This window comes from Selaginella moellendorffii, unplaced genomic scaffold, assembly GCF_000143415.4.
Source record: "Selaginella moellendorffii unplaced genomic scaffold, v1.0 SELMOscaffold_128, whole genome shotgun sequence".
In the NCBI taxonomy this organism is placed as follows: Eukaryota; Viridiplantae; Streptophyta; class Lycopodiopsida; order Selaginellales; family Selaginellaceae; genus Selaginella; species Selaginella moellendorffii.
In genome coordinates, this window is record NW_003314389.1 from 102,899 (window position 1) to 116,995 (window position 14,097).

General features: G+C 46.2%; 1 long non-coding RNA gene across 1 annotated transcript; it reads left to right on the forward strand.

The window, feature by feature from the left end:
- Positions 1 to 11,835: 11,835 nt before the first annotated feature.
- LOC112343023 lies at positions 11,836 to 12,878 on the forward strand. The gene is made up of 3 exons (XR_002991152.1): positions 11,836 to 11,870; positions 11,919 to 12,199; positions 12,273 to 12,878. It is a non-coding gene; the product is annotated as an uncharacterized LOC112343023 (long non-coding RNA).
- The last annotated feature ends 1,219 nt before the right edge of the window (positions 12,879 to 14,097 follow it).

Consider the following 14,097-nt stretch of genomic DNA (forward strand, 5'->3'; position numbering starts at 1 on the left):
ATGGACCCGAAATGGAGTCCGAGATGGAGTCCGAGATGGAGTCCGAGGTGGACCCGAGATGGACCCGAAATGGAGTCCGAGATGGAGTCTGAGATGGACCCGAGATGGAGTCCGAGATGTAGTCTGAGATGGAGTCCGAGATGGAGTCCGAGATGGAGTCCGAGGTGGACCCGAGATGGACCCGAGATGGAGTCCGAGATGGAGTCCGAGGTGGACCCGAGATGGACCCGAGATGGAGTCCGAGATGGAGTCCGAGGTGGACCCGAGATGGACCCGAGATGGAGTCCGAGATGGACCCGAAATGGAGTCCGAGATGGAGTCCGAGATGGAGTCTGAGGTGGACCCGAGATGGACCCGAAATGGAGTCCGAGATGGAGTCCGAGATGGATTCTGAGGTGGACCCGAGATGGACCCGAAATGGAGTCCGAGATGGAGTCCGAGATGGACCCGAGATGGAGTCCGAGATGGACCCAAAATGGAGTCTGAGATGGACCCGAGATGGAGTCTGAGATGGACCCGAGATGGAGTCCGAGATGGAGTTCGAGATGGAGTCCGAAGTCGAGACCGAGACCGAGACCGAGACCGAGACCGAGATCGGGACCGAGAACGAGACCGAGGCCGAGGCCGAGACCGAGCCCAAGCCCGAGTCCGAGTCCGAGTCCGAGTCCGAGTCCGAGTCTGAGAGGGTGAAAGCCCAAAGCGTTCGTCTCCCAGACCCTGGGGGGTTTGGTGAGCTCCAAAAGTATAGTAGGGGGAGGACTGCAGTGGAGCCAGTTTGGCCAGGAAAGGCCAGTTTGGCCCAGGAAGGCCAGACCCAGTGTTGGGTGATGAGCTGCCCATTGGGAAGTCCAAGACTAGAGTGAACACAGACCGACAAGCGGGGTAGCTTGGTGAAGTGTTCAAGAGCCGGCTCTAGTTCCCCCGGGAGATCGACTAGCCGATACTCCCAGTCCAAGTGTGGGTGGCACTACCTACTTGGATACCTGGTGTGGCTCAACGGAACCCGCTCTAAGCCCATGGCTAGAGCACCCAAGGGCAGAAGGCGAGGAGAGTACCCAGGTGGCTCGCGTAAGGCCACGGTGTTCCGAAATGTTGTCCCAAAGGCCCAGACTGTGGAAAGGAAGAGGAGCAGTCCTCTGGGGTAGTGATCAAGGACACAGTTGTGTGGTGAAGAAGTCCCAGAGGACCGTGGGACTTAGTGGTCGGGCCTGTGGGTCTCGATCCAGTGACAGTGTTGGCAAACACGGCTAGGGGCAGAAAGAGACTTAGTGGGGACTGACAGAGGGATATTGGGGAAGGCTATTTCCCTTGTCGGTGGGCATCCTAAGGATGCTAAGGAGTGGATCTCAGATGACCACTCACGGATGGTTTGCCTAGTCTTGGAGAGCCAAGACGGTGATGCAAGTGGTATTGGACTACTAGTTGTGAGACACAAAATCCCTAGGCCCCAAAGTGGAGCCGGAAGGGCGCCACATGGTAGTGGCCGAAGCGAGAGCCAAACGAGCGTAACACGTTTGGACCAAGAGCTCCGACTTGAAAAGTCAAGAGCGGGAGTGGAACTCCCAACGAAGTGCTCGAGGAACGAGCACGAAGCGAGCAAAAGGCGAGGCTCCAAAAAGGGACCCAAAAGGACCAACACATGACACGTGGGAGTGCCCGAGATGGACCCGAAATGGAGTCCGAGATGGACTCGAGTTGGAGTCCGAAGTGGAGTCCGAGATGGACTCGAGTTGGAGTCCGAGGTGGACCCGAGATGGACCCGAAATGGAGTCCGAGATGGACCCGAGATGGACCCGAAATGGAGTCCGAGATGGACCCGAGATGGAGTCCGAGATGGAGTCCGAGGTGGACCCGAGATGGACCCGAAATGGAGTCCGAGATGGAGTCCGAGATGGATCCGAGATGGAGTCCGAGGTGGACCCGAGATGGACCCGAAATGGAGTCCGAGATGGAGTCCGAGATGGACCCGAGATGGAGTCCGAGATGGAGTCCGAGATGGACCCGAGATGGAGTCCGAGATGGAGTCCGAGATGGAGTCCGAGATGGACCCGAGATGGAGTCCGAGATGGACCCAAGATGGACCCGAGATGGAGTCCGAGATGGAGTCCGAGATGGAGTCCGAGATGGAGTCCGAAGTCGAGACCGAGACCGGGACCGAGACCGGGACCGAGACCAAGACCGAGACCGAGATCGGGACCGAGACCGAGACCGAGGCCGAGGCCGAGACCGAGCCCGAGCCCGAGTCCGAGTCCGAATCCGAGTCCGAGTCCGAGTCCGAGTCCGAGTCCGAGTCCGGAGCCTGAGAGGGTGAAAGCCCAAAGCGTTCGTCTCCCAGACCCTGGGGGGTTTGGTGAGCCCCAAAAGTATAGTAAGGGGGAGGACTGCAGTGGAGCCAGTTTGGCCAGGAAAGGCCAGTTTGGCCCAGGAAGGCCAGACCCAGTGTTGGGTGATGAGCTGCCCACTGGGAAGTCCAAGACTAGAGTGAACACAGACCGACAAGCGGGGTAGCTTGGTGAAGTGTTCAAGAGCCGGCTCTAGTTCCCCCGGGAGATCGACTGGCCGATGCTCCCAGTCCAAGTGTGGGTGGCACTACCTACTTGGATACCAGGCGTGGCTCAACGGAACCCGCTCTAAGCCCATGGCTAGAGCACCTAAAGGCGATAGGTGGGGAGAGTACCCAGGTGGCTCGCGTAAGGCCATGGTGTTCCGAAATGTTGTCCCAAAGGCCCAGACTGTGGAAAGGAAGAGGAGCAGTCCTCTGGGGTAGTGACCAAGGACACAGTCATGTGGTGAGGAAGTCCCAGAGGACCGTGGGACTTAGTGGTCGGGCCTGTGGGCCTCGATCCAGTGGCAGTGTTGGCAAACACGGCCAGGGGCAGAAAGGGACTTGGTAGGAACTGACAAAGGGACTTTAGGGAAGGCAATTCCCCAGGTCTGTGGGCATCCTAAGGATGCTAAGGAGTGGATCTAGGATGACCACTCGTGGACACATGGCCCAGTCTTGGAGAGACGAGGTGGTGATGCAAGTGGTGTTGAACCACTAGTGCAGCAAAGGTGAATGGGCATGGCCTTAGCGTAACGGGCCGAGATGTCAGTGGTACCTTTGGGTGTCGGTCTCAGGACTGGACACGTGGAGCACTTGGACCAGGTGCAAGTGTGGAGTGGCATGGATGCCATTCATGGGGCTAGCAAGTCCCAAGTCCTGAATTGGACTGATGGAGGTTGTGAATGAGACTCCTCCAAGTGGTCGGAGGTGTGGTTAAGTGACTAAAGTAGAATGGAAAATTTAGTCGCTTACACTAGTGTGGCAAAGGTGATTGGGCATGGCCTTAGCATAACGGGCTGCTATGTCGGTGGTACCTTTGAGTGTCGGTCATGGGATTGGACACGTGGAGCACTTGGACCAAGTGCAAATGTTGAGTGGCATGGATGCCATTCTCGGGGCTAGCAAGTCCCAAGTCCTGGATTGGACTTATGGAGGTTGTGAATGAGACTCCTCCAAGTGGTCAGAGGTGTGGTTAAGTGACTAAAGTAGAATGGAAAATTTAGTCGCTTACAATTTGGTATCGGAGCTGTTCCTTAGTCCGACTTTTATTGGTGCTCAAGTATATCACCACTAGTGTTGGCATCGGAAGGTCCAAGGAGTGGGCCTATCCTTGAGGAGTAGCAAGTCGGGAAGACATGGCTTTCCATTACAGTTCATGTGTGAACTTGTAGACGAGGTGGTGGATAGAAAAGGGCCAATAATGGAACGACTTTGGGATCTTGGGAACAGTGCAAGGTTTTCCTCATTGAGTTGAGGATGTGATCCGGATGAGCATTTGTCTCAGCAAATTGGCTAAGGTTGTTGTGGTAAACAACTAAAGTTGGGATCACGGGAAAGATAGAGACTCCAAAACAATAAAGGAGTCACAAGATTATCCTCATATAGTTGAGGTTGGTGCTCATGAATGTGAGACCAGAGGTAATGACCGTGGGAGGTCAAATACGGAAGAGGACTCAAGTCCTTGAAATGGTAGTCGGGGCTACCTTTAATAAATGCTAGAACAACCCAAGGAGTTGGGGGGTGTACTTAGAGATGAGTGGTATTCTCATCGCATGGACAAGTAGTCCTAAGGGGCAAAAGTTGCCCCCAGAGAACAAAATCAAGTGTCGGAGTAACACTTGTGAAAATAGTCCTTTTGAGTAGGACAGGAATGCAAGAAGTGTATTCCAGTGAGCTAGTGCCTCACAAGTAAGACCTTACGGGTCTGTGGATTAGCCAAGTCCAAAACTGTTGGATGACTCAAGTAGAGTCAAGGGATGGTCCTAAATGGACTGATGGAAGCATTTGGACTGAGGTGTGTTGTACCCCACAAAGGATGGGGGGGGATCATAGGATCCAAGGATGAGAACAGAGGGTATCTCATCGATGGCAAAATGTGCCATGCTAAAGTTATGGGAAAGGTGTTCCCAAAAGAAAACAACTTTGACACAAAGTTGTGTGTGACCTCTATGGTGCAGTGCTAACGGATGGTTGGCATGAGAAAGGGCGGTGTTGGTCTTGGCAAAGACTTAGACACGAAGGGAAAGTGTCATAGAGGTAGGCTCGTGGAGCCGATGGTGTGGAGACACCAAATGTGCCAAGGTGTGATACCTTGAGGCTATGTTGGTGGGTTCATGAGAACCCCTTGCCAAAGGAATCCCAATGGAAATGGGAATGGCATAGCCTAAGCTGCAGAGCATGCAGTTGGAGTGTGGTGACCCAGATAATGATGGAGGTGTGAAAGCACCAAGCAATGAGTTGTAGGACTTGACAACTATGAGGCAACTAAGCAAGAGGTGCAAAATAACTAGTTAAACGGGTAGAAGGTAGCTACCCAAGACTTCTTAATAGCATAGGGAAGTCGGATATACCCTTACGGGGGATAAGTTGCTTGTGTTGCGATATAGTAAGTCAATGTCATAAAAGGAAATACTCATTATCAAGAAAGCCATCATTGGGACACCCGAACACTCTAGAACACCAGAAGGTGGTGTTTGATATCGCAAGGGCAATGGATAAAGCCCAAGGGACTAAATCCCTAGCGAATGATGGATAGAAGGTGCTATCCAAATGTCCAAGGTTGCGGGGACAGGAAAGGACTGTCTACCCGAGTTGAACAAAGCCAAAAATGGAATTTTGGCAAGGCTAGTGATGGGCATGTAAAGGCCCATAAGCAACAATGTAATCCCAGTGTGTGGGATTATAAGGTGAGCATACCCGGATTGAGGAACCACTCCCTGGGCTATTGGGTAGGTTCATCCCTAAGAATACTTGCTAAAGCATGATAGAAAGTGCAACGCTATCCTCCTGGTTTGGAGGAGAATGACCAAAGGAAAGGTGTGAAGCCAAAAAGCAAGAAGTAAGGGGATAGAACCGAACCATAGGAATCAAAGGGCATAACCAAGGTTGGTTATGCCAGCTGGGAGTGGAGAATCAAGTGGGGGCTCGAGGGTGTTGCCGCTAGCAACCATGATACCATGGAGAGTCTAAAATATGGAATTGTTCATGTTAAACTAGGTGGCATTTGGAAGGCTTGCAAAAAGGGAGGCCTTAGCAAGCTGAGGGATAGAGTTCCTTCAAGGTTCCCAAAGACGATTCTAGGTAGCTTAGTACCTAGAAAGGCCAAGTGTAAATGGTTCATGGAATGCGCGAAATCAGAGTGGCGCAGCAGAAGCGTGGTCTTGAAGCTTGCCATGAGGCAAGGCTATCAAGGTTAGGGAAGTAGTTCCCGAGTGTTCAAAGAGAGGGCTTTGAACGAAAGTCGATAGTCAAGGACTTTCACGCTTATGCAGGAACCATGTTACAGTGGTCGGAGGACTTGCCAAGCGAGATTGGCACGTCGGGGGAACAAATACCCTAGTTGAAGGTGATAACTTCAAAAAGGGTGGGCCATGGGGCCAAGCGTGGAGGAGTCCATGCATGATCACAGACATGTCAAGTGAGAGGACTTGGCAATGTGGAGGAACTAGGTTCCTAAGCTGTGATCTGTAGCGCGCTTTAAAAATATGTTGGTGCACTGGCGTGGGGAGTCACGCTAGGCATCTTGTGTGATGCCATCTGTAGATGCATATACGGAGGTTGGGTTCGAGTCCCGACCCTCTAGTGCTTGGGTTCGAGTCCCAAATCACTAGGGCGTGGTGATGGTTTGGAATATGAGGACACTCATATTTCGGTGGTCATGGACTCTCAGTGGGGAGACTGGTTTGGGCACACCACCAAGCGAGGGATGCCTCGAAGTCGTGATGCACGGTTATATTGCTTATTGTGAAAGCTCGGCATATCTAACTTGAACGCTTTGGTGCAAGTGGCACCAAGGACGTGGTGAGTGAGATGGGGACACCTAATCTCAGTTGCTATGGACCCTTGGCCGGAAGGGCTGGCTTGGGCGCACCGCCAAGTGTGGGGGATGCCCCCGGGGTCGTAGTTAACAAGTTAAAGGTCTGGAAGACCTAGTACCTATTGGCAAACCTGTTAAGGTGCCGAGGTGAGATCACTAGGTGATCTTGTGGCTAAATAAGGACAAAGTCCTTGTTTGGGTTAAGGAATAAGGTTCCTAGTTCAAAGTGTTGATTTGAACTATTGATTATGGTGTGGGTTGGTCAAGGTGACCAAGTGGGAAAAGCACCTTAGGGAAATGAGCTATGTCATTGCGATGGCATAGTGTGTCCAAGGAAAGTAGTCTCTAAAGAGACCCATGAGAGGGTCACAAAGGTGGGCCGAGGATAGAGCCCACAGCAGAAGATGCTAAAAGAGACTTACTAGGGGTGAACACCCTAGTCTTGGCAAAGCAGAGCCTTTGCTATGGAATCAAAAGAATATCTCAAGGAGGGAGGTAGAGATTCGATGTTGCTTGGTGCAACAATCAACGGATAGGAGCAGAAGATGAGTGGCCAAGATAGGGCCGTGGAATCCCTTGGAAGGAATCCAAGTGACAAAGTTAAGCGAGGAACACTAATGTGTTGGACGCTAATAAATTGCGGAAAAGGAAGTGTGTTTCCAAGGATGGATTCCGAATTGCTCCGATTTGGCGAAAGTGGAAGCTCCAAGAGAGGGAGCGGTAAGGTAGCCAAATGATGGGCGATGGACAACCCTAGCACAAGGTGTGATAAATGGAACTTAGTGCCCAAGGTGGCACGAAATAGAAGAGAGGATGATGGTGCCCTCAAGTAATGAACTTCCTAGGATAGGGAAGTGGAGTTGCACAATCTGTGCAATGCAAGGTGTTGGAGACACCTAGGAAATTGACTTCCAAAAGTCAAAAGAGTAAAAGTTCCAAGGTGCAAACATTCAATAGATGGAAATTGAGACTACTCGAGAAGGAGTAGTGGGATTGACTTAGAGAAGGGTCTCTAAGAGGTTTAGCAAGAACTAAACCAATAAAAGGAGAGAACCACTACATGTGGTCCAATAAGTCTCTAAGTTGGAGAGACTACCCTCCTTAGAGGATAGGCAAGGCATGGTGAGCCTTTGGTGTTAAACCATTGAGCATATACAACTAAATGACTCAAATCTATCATAGAAAACTACTAGCTAGGATTCTAGCTCCATTGGAAAAAAATAGATTAAAATAAATATAAAATAATTCCTAAAGAATTTTTTTTTTAGCAAACTTTTTTGTGATTCCTTTAGATATTACAATAATTTTTGAAATGAATAGTTTTAAATATTTTATGATATAGTTGTAAACCTTTATACGAATGATGGAGAGAGTAGTTTTTGGAATAATGTTTAGTGCTAATAAGTTAAAAGCATATTAAGAGCATAAACTAATACTAATACTATTTTAAAAGATTTTATAAGAAAAAAATAGAATAAACCAATTTTCATAATTATTAATCAAAAGTAACTCTTTTATATTTCTAATTTGCAAAAATTGTATTGAGTCTATGCATGACATGGAAGCCCACTTTACCCACTTTACCCAATTGGAAATTATTATTTAGAGGATTCTCCACTACACTATATGAGAAAAAAGATTGTCCACTCACATTCAAGCATAAAGCAATTGTTAAGTATAGTGTAATGTTTGTGTGTATTTAGAGAAAGAAGTGCTCCACCAAGGAGAAGAACAATGACTTGATTTACAAGAAAAGAGTATATTTGTTTGGAAAGTGTATGATTATTTTGGTTTACCCTTTATCAGAGAGATTAAAGTAGGTTCTGATTTACTGGGAATGTAGTTTAGCTTTCAAAGTTTCTACAGATAGGTGCTTATCCATTACATTACATAAAAGTGCACCCAGTCTGGGAAACATTGAGTGAACGTGAAGTCATTGCTCTTGGCATGGTAATGGTTTGAAGTTTCTTTCTGTAGCCTCTTACAAAGAACTTTCAACTTGTCCAAGTTTGATACTTATGTCAGCACTTGGGCTCTTAATGTTCCTAGAAGATTCTCATGCAACTAAATTCAACAGGTGGTAAAGATCATTTGGAGAAAAAACTGTATACCTCTAAGTCAGTGATAGACCTTGCTATGAGTGCCACAGTCTATGCTCTGATCCCTTACATAGCATTTCTTACACGGTCTTGATTGTGTCTGTAGAAAAATCTGGGATTCTAGATCAATTTGTCTCTACAGAAAAACAACCTTGCTGCTAGGACAAAAAAAAAAAAAAAAACCAACCACCAGATGGTTCTTCCAGGGCTTTTTGAGGGAAATAATAGTTCTTAGCTTCATTAATGCATTGTGTAGAGATGGGATATAAAAACAATAATTGATGTTATTATTTGTCTGTTTTGTAGCAAATGAATGTCAGACTTTGAGCGCAAGAAACTTGCCTGGTTGGCTCTGTTGTGCTCATTTGTGTGAGTCTCAAAGAGAGAGAGAAGTGAGTTTATAGGTCGCTGCAATTTTCTTCTGTCATGCCACATCCATAGAGAGATGAAATTTATGTGGAGATGCAGCAGCTGGACATGCAAATGAAAGGTACCTCTAAGACATCAAAGTGGACGGCATTTTTTGGATAAACAAGAAACAGATGTGCCACCTCCAATGCCAGAGCTGCGAACCGAATCGTCTTGGTCCATCAACCTTGAGGCACGACTGAATTGCCTGTGCAATGTAGGAAAGACATTGGAAAGGAGACAAGGGCTTGTTAGCCAGGAGCCTTTATCGTGTATACAATGATGGCCAGCTGATAATCCGGTTGGCAATAGGTTCAATGTACTTAGTTTAGCCTCCAAAACATTCTTGCAAGTTAAGCAAGAACCCAAGTTTGCCATACGAAGATCCCGCCAAGAACTGAGTAGCAAAGATGTGGTCCACATTTGCTCAGATTCTCAATGAATTCCACAAGACAATGTGGGAATCATCAAGCTTGTATAAGCCCATGCTCACCATTTGCATTTAATCTACTTTCTACATTGAAGATCCACCGAAAGCCATGTTTGCTTGAGGTTCTTTCTCTTGTTGTCTCACATCTTGTACAAAAGCTTGGAGATGGTGACGATCATGTGATATGGTGCTCAGCCAATGACACACACTTAGCAAAGATGCAAGCTCCACTTTGTTGCCAGGGGAGAAGATTCGACAATGCTGGAGAAGGATCATATCAGTGCTTTATTCATTCTATGCATTTTTCTGCCCAGCTTTTCCTGCATTTTGAATCAATTTGAGTGATTGATGAACTTGAAAAGCAAATGAAGAATCTCAGATACAAACAAATCAAGTTTATTATTCATACTTTGAATATATTTTGTCATAATTTAAAACAAAGTTATAACATAATTCGATCATATATAATTTTATTGTTATTTTAATATTTACATAATATAATATAAATATTATAGAGGTAAACATAATTTATAGATTATAAATATTCTAAATTAAATTATATATTTTGTGAATATACTTTAATCATAATAATTGGGAAACTTATTGTGACAGTGAATTAGTATGTAGTGAAGGAAAGTGACTTTGAGCTTGAACTGAGTAGTGGGCTTGTACTTGGCCTTCTTGACAGAAATGTTACTGTTATGTGTGTAGGTCAGAGTGCTCACTTAGAGCGAAGAGGAAAAGACATTAGCTATTTTTTTGTAGCCAGTCAAGGGCAGGAGACACCTTATAAATAATGTAGTATTACAACACAAATACAATTAAATCTGGCGCCACTTCACTTAATTTGTCCTCAGACATGTAAATATGGCCATGGCCACTATTCTTTGCTTGTCTTTCTTAGTTCTCTCTTTCTCTGCAAGTTGGTGAAGTTGGATTGGATCCTACCTAGTGTGTCACAATAATTGATACACGTCCATGGGTGTGACAATGCTCCTCATCTCCAGACTAATTGGATTTGTACAGCACCGTGCCCCTGTAGAGAAATGCATGGTCATCACCACCACTTCTAGAGCTGCTGCTCTGGATCACCGCCACCACGTTGAAGCTCACCTTGCCACTGGGTTGAGCAGAAATGGCTCCAAAGTGATAGAGCAAACCAGTGACCTCATCAATCTCTGCTGCTTGTGGGTGATGGCTGACCCTGCAAGATCTTCGTCCCTGTCCCTTGCACTGCCCTTCTCACCTGGCCGCTACATACATGTGACTGATCCCAAACTCCTAGTGGAGAATTCTCATGGCCTTGAGATCTTCTTGCTGGTGGTGGTGGTGGTGCTGCTGCTGCTGTGATTCTGACTCCAAATTTCCTCTCTCTCTCTCTCTCTCTCTCTCTCTCTCCAGCCACTGTTGTCGTTTATCAGATAGCGATATATAGTGGTGCTCAAATTTTGTATCCTGGATCCACATGAGAATGAAAGAGCAAGACTTACCTGTAGCATTAAGTCATCTCTACCATTGGGACTTGTAGATAGCCTTTCTGTCACCATACTACTGTAAAAAACTGTGACAAAATCATACCCCAACCGAAGAATTTCCTCTAGCTTTGATAGCAAAACTTACAAAGCACTATAATTACCTGTATCCCAAGATATTCACTGACTTTCTCCAAAAAGAATAGATATCAAAGGTTCCACTCTGTAATCAGGATGAAAGGATAAATGTAAATGCTGCTCACACAAAAGTATATTGATACCTGTAGGTGACAGGATCATATGGGTGAAATATGTTTATCATTTGCCTGGATGCTAGCTTCTTTTCTTCAATGCCTTCATCTTGCCAGTCATGACCTGTTGTTATGCATTCCAAGTACACATTCCAAGTATACATTCCAGAGACTCAGAAACAGTGGTGATACAACTGTGAAAAAAGTGAGAAAGAAACTTATCAACAGTGAAGAATCAAGGAGCTTGCTCTCCTTGTTTCATTCCCAATGCTGTGCAGTGACACGAGAGAGAGTCAAACATGAAACCCACAGATATGAACAGCCATCATCATCATACTCCCTTATTTAAACGTGCTATTGGCATATGGCATCCGGCGTCTTTTATTCCATTTTTAGAATATTATTTCTGAATATACTTATAATCTAACGGTTCAAATTCAAAAACTTGAAATAAATGGCATAGATCAAGTGCCAAAGGGGTAGCAACGCTTCAATGTGATTTTAATGACGCTCCAAATCAAGTGAAATTTTTTAGGGCGATCGGGCAGATTGGGGCAAACATGGGGCGAGAGGAGCATCGCTGCAAAAAGAGCATGGATGCTGCCATCCTCGAGGACCGGGCCTTCATCCAGAACGAGGCCAAGGAGAAAATGGGAGGAGTAAACAGGTGGCGTTCCTGTGTCACAGACATCGAGTCCCACGAGTGACTCTGGTTTCGGCTGGATGTGTTTGTGTCGAATCAAGAGCAGGTGATGGAGCGGCCACTGCTCAATCTCATGATGAAGTACGCCTACACCACGACTTGGCTGTGGGACGCTCCTGCCATGCTATAAGTTGGTACATGGAAGGTAAACTTCACTGGATTCCACTTCAGCCTCCATTGTTTGTTCTTGTAGATGGGGAAGATCTCCAAGAATTGGCTGCAATGTCTTCAAATTCCAGTGCCCTGGATTGAGTTGGCCATTGCGTACTATTCTGCTGTCAAAAGGATCATCCTATAGAGGCGAGAACTGGCTGGTTCACAAATTTTGTGATTTACAACTGTTTTACAGTTTTGGAGCCAATTGAAATATCCAGTGTTTTTAATGAGAGCTGATGCATCCCCAAACGGAGATTGTAAGGTGTTGCTGTTTTCCTGGATGGAAACTCTTCCGTCGTAGCATCCAGTTGGGACTTGGTAATACTTTTCTCTCCATCTTAGAACTTGATAAAAGATGCTAAACTTACCATGACGGTTGAATCTCTGGCAGCTATGGCAAGAGTGTCAGCGCAGGAGACAACACCAGGACAAAAATGAAGCTCTTGGCAGACATGAGGCTTGGAAGGGACAACTTTTACACTTTACTTCCATCAGTCGAGAAGAACCGATCCATCACAGTCCTGAAGAACAGCAAAGTTAGAAGACAAGAATTTAAATCTTGCAAAGCTACTCCTGTCGATGAAACAGTCGTGGAAGTGCAAGCGAAGAACTCCTGCTGGTATCGTCCTGTCCCAATCGGTGTGCTTGCTCAGAGTGTCCCTGATGATTCTCTTGGCTTGAGGACAGGATCTCGAGTAACTGTGGTAGCCATTCTTGTATCCTCCACTCTCATCATGATCCAAAACACTAGCTCAGAGACAGCAGAAGCAAAACCAAAATGTTCCCTCTCCAACTTCCCATCCTCAGGTATTGCAGGTTGGCATGTCTTCTTCCTCCTCGAATTTTCTTGGCAGTAATCGATGATCTGAAGATGAGAGTCGTTCCGTGATGAAGTGGGTCACTGATACAAGGCTCTTATAGTCCAGGTTAAGCCGTCACAAACCGTGTCTGCTGCCTCTAATGAGTGTTTCCATGCTTAAGAAATCCTTTGACATCATCCAAATCCAGGGAAGCTAGCGCTCATAGTTTGACAAAGTTGAACCTCTGCACAAGAAATAGGAAAATTCAGCCAACTAAAGAAAGGTTCTGAAAGGACATATGTCTGTAGGCCGCATTTTCTATTCCATTTCCAAGCTTTCACTTTGTTCTGTTTCTTAAGATTTTTGCTTTTTCTTCTTCTTCACGATGTTCTGCCCTTCTTTTTCTTCTTGTTTTCCTTCTTTTGGTATATGACGCTCAATGGTCAATGCTAAAAGTATAATGGGTAACGAGATATGGGTCCGACGAGCTTGCCAAGCTTCAAATCTTCATTGTCGTCCATTACTTCTTTGCTGGCTATAGGTGAATATTTATTATTAGTGCTATTATTACTTTATCTGGTGTTTGTAGGAGGACTGCCTTGGATCCCAACAGCACAGTTTCTTGCCACAACAGAGGCCATGAGTTTTCAAATCTGTAAGAGTTTAAAAAGTTTTGTAATTATAAAAGAAAAAAGTACTATACTGAACTGTACCTTGATCTTAGTGAATCAAAATAGCTTTTTCTCCTGGCTATGGAATGGGCACTTATTTTTGTTCTCTACCTACCCGCTTTATTCCTATCTTGCAGTACTATTATAGCAGAGACTCCAGCTCTGCTGGAATATAAATTGATACCAGAGCATTGATGAGCATCCTGCAGCTCAGCCAGAACTTTTTTTTTTGTCAAGGATATTTCACCTTATGATATGTTTGACTTTGCAGGTTGAGCTTGATTCCGAAGGAGCACATATGTACAATGCTGCTGTTGCTCTTCGCGACACTATGATCGAGCTTGAGGTCGCAATAGAAGGTGGAAAGGACAGCTTGTCAATGGCTGCTCAAGCAGGTGGTGAAACTGTCAAGGCACCTGGGAATCTCGTCATTAGTACACCAAACAGTTCTCTTTTCTCGTGAGCTTACATTCTTCCTTTTTTCTTCCAAAAGGTACTCCGACACTAGAGCATACCGTCAATCCAAGCTCGCAAACATCTTCCACGCCAAAGAACTGGCAATGAGATTCAAGGTATTCGTCTAATGCTTTGAAATCTCTCCCGCCTTTCTCTTTCGTCAATGCTTTCTCTTTCACTGATTAAGCCGAAGGAGTTGACATCACAGCCAACGCTGTTCATCCAGGGTTTATAATGACACCTTTGATGCGGTACACATTCTACATAATGAGTTTGTCTCTTTGCCTTG